The following is a 3,054-nucleotide window of genomic DNA, read 5'->3' on the forward strand; positions in this document are numbered from 1 at the left end:
TCAATGCTTTATAGCCTTGAGAACTAATCTTGGTAGTATTGTAAGGCTGAGGAAATGGAATAATTCATGCCAAGTGTTAATACAGTGCCTGACAGATGGTAAGCCCTCAATAAATGCTAACTATGTAAAACATATATTTATTAAATGCCTATTGATTGCCTGAGGTTGTACTAGGTCATGAGCATACTAATATGTGTACAATTTGGTTCCTTTTTCTCAAGGAAATCATAGTCTTGCGAGTGAAATGGGACTAATAGTTGTGTAACATTATTGTTTGCGAACACTCTCATGCACTTTGCTGTTCCGATCCTGATAAACTCACCTGTGAGGTATTATTCCTGAATTCCTGCTTTGGTTTTCTGCCTGGCATCCCAGTTGCTGTAGGATTCGAGGACGTTTTATATCCAGAGGACAGCCAGATAAAAATGTCTGTCTTCCCCACTTTCCTTCTGGAATCCATTGAGACTATTCTCTTGATAGGTATTTATACTTCACGTAAGTCTAGTGCTCATCCCAAGTGCCCTTCTCAATGCCCATCACCCATTTTCCCCTCTCTCCCCACCAACCCTCAGTTGGTTCTCCGTATTTAAGAGTCTCTTCTGGTTTGCCTCCCTCCCTCTCTGTTTGTAACTATTTTTTCCCCCTTCCCTTCCCCTGTGGTCTTCTGTTGAGTTTCTCAAGATCCACATATCAGTGAAAACATATGATAATTGGCAGATAGATATATTTTAGAAAATAAACTGTTTAGACCGGCGCCCTGCCAAAAACCAAAAATGCACAGAGTGCCTTCTCCCTGTTCAGACCAGAGTAAAACTACTCAGAGCAAACAAATAAACAACAAGCAAACTACAAAACAAAAGCAAAATCCCCAGTTGTGTCTCCTTCTGTTACGCAGGTACAGCTGAGAGAGACTGCCAAGCAAGGAACAGTAGAGAGCTGGTGAGTTTCTAGGAGGTTCTGGCCAAAGCTGGGAGATCAGGTGCCCGTGGCTCATTTCGCTGGTGTTAATCTGCGATGCCTTCGGTGTCGTCACATGTATTTCATTAGTGTTTTTCCCTTATTAAATATGAAAATCATGTCAAAGGTAAATGTCAAGGGGCTATAAAATTACCCTTCTTATCTTCTGAACATTTATCAGTTGATAAATGGAAAGACACCGCTGCCAAAATAACTGAATGAATAATTTATAAATGACTGATGCATCTTGTATGTTGTTTCAGGCACAAAACAGTAGGACATCAATAATCAAAAGAAGTTGGATTAATTTAGCAGTATTTTGCCGCTGATGTTTTTATCTAAATGCTGCAGTGTGGATCCTGGTGGCCAGGGAACCTGGTTTCTCTTGTTTTGCTCCTTACCTACCTGGGGTACTGGGGGGGGGTATGGAGGTGGGGGAGGAGGGGGCCCCTTCTCTTACCTCAGACCTCCTTCTCCTTTCTTATTTGATCTGCACATCCTCTCTGCCTCCATGGACCTTTCTGCAATACGCCAGGATGAAAACAAAACAAAACAAAACAAAACAAAACAACAAAACACCTTGATTTAAAAAGGGCTTGCACGCCTCCCTTGAATTCTTACCTTGCCTAGACGTCATTTCCCCCCATTAATTTACATTGAGCCAGTGTTGTCTTTGAAATGCTAGTCTTTAGACGACTGTCTTAAATGCATTTAGAATTCTCTAACGTTGTCATCGTGGTCACCCTAAAAGGCTCCTTAATGTGCATTAAATTAATTAATGTCCTTAAAGGACCAGAGCAGAGCTCAACCCTGTTGCTTCTGGTGGCCAGGGTTTAGGTACCGTGCCAACCGCCAGCCAGAAAAAAAAACAACAACCCTGGAAGCGTTGCCTCCCTACAGCAGTAAACTCAACAGCAAGTCTTCCCGGGAAAGGCCGTTGGGGGGGAGGGGGTGGGGGTGGCGAGGGGGACCCATGCAGCCCCAGGAAAGTTCTGCGGAGAAAATTTGCCTGGCCTTGAAGATCTCAACCTGGATCCAATTTCCCCCGAAGGTTAAGCAGCCTTATTCCGGGACATAAGCTAACAAAGGGGAAGGGGCCAGACAATTAACATCATGATTTATTCTGACATGACTCTTGAAGGGTGGCCACTTTATTATTATTATTATTATTATTATTTTTTAAATTCCACCCTGTGGCTTTACACACCAAGCCCGGGATCTGCTCTTTGTCATCCCATTGTCAAAACGGCCTCGCCTCTGGTCCCCAGGTCCCGGCTGCCTGTTAAAGTCCACGGAGCGCGACATCTAGCCCAGCGTGGTAATCGGGCTGCCCCCCCCCCCCCCCCCGCCCCACTGCCCCTCGGCCGGGCTGGGCCGCGCTGGGTCCACTCGGAGCACCGAGCCATCCCCGAGGGCTCCCCGGCTGCGCGCGCGTCATCAGCCGCTCTGCCCGGGGAAGCGGGCCTGGACGGAGATGGGGACGCACCGCCCGGCCGGGGCGAGGGTGCAAAGCGGCGCCCTCCCTCGCGGGGCACCGAGCTGCTCTGCAGATCTGGCCCGGTCCCTGGACCTTCACAGGCAGTGCCGCAGAAGGCACGGGCGCTCCCGTTTGGGCATTTATTACCTGGAGCAAAATGTGCAGAGAGGGTCGGTAATGAAGTACTTGACTAATTCAGTGTGATCCAGCTGGCTGAGCCAGAGGGGCTGGCTGCCGAGGGAGGCCGGGAAACGAACGCACTCACTGCTAGCCGTTTTCCCTTGGCACCTGGGAAGCCAAAACAAAGGCGTGCGTGGATCAAAAAGCAGAGAGGTATCAATAATAAAGAAGGAGAGGAGACCGGGAGAGAAGGAGGGAGGGTGGGGGTGGGAGGGGGGTCAGGCCATCGCTTGTTTTTAAGAAAGTTATTAGTTTTTATTTTTTTTCTCATTCTGTCTCCGAGTTCAGTCCCCCTTCCCGCTCCCTGGGCGTTTACATTCTTTTGGTAACAGACACCCAAAGTCTGGTGGGTTTTCTTTCTTTCTTTCTTTCTTTCTTTCTTTCTTTCTTTCTTTCTTTTCTTTCTTTCTCTTTTCCTTCCTTCCTTCCTCTTTCTTTCT

At 47.4% G+C, this 3,054-nt stretch overlaps 1 long non-coding RNA gene across 1 annotated transcript; it reads right to left on the reverse strand.

The window, feature by feature from the left end:
- Nucleotides 1–707: 707 nt before the first annotated feature.
- Nucleotides 708–2,759, reverse strand: LOC109500139. Its single transcript, XR_002157775.2, has 3 exons — nt 2,582–2,759; nt 1,418–1,478; nt 708–1,056 (listed from the first exon to the last, which is right to left on the reverse strand). It is a non-coding gene; the product is annotated as an uncharacterized LOC109500139 (long non-coding RNA).
- Nucleotides 2,760–3,054: the final 295 nt, after the last annotated feature.

The sequence above is a fragment of the Felis catus genome, chromosome B2 (genome assembly GCF_018350175.1).
Source record: "Felis catus isolate Fca126 chromosome B2, F.catus_Fca126_mat1.0, whole genome shotgun sequence".
NCBI lineage: Eukaryota > Metazoa > Chordata > Mammalia > Carnivora > Felidae > Felis > Felis catus.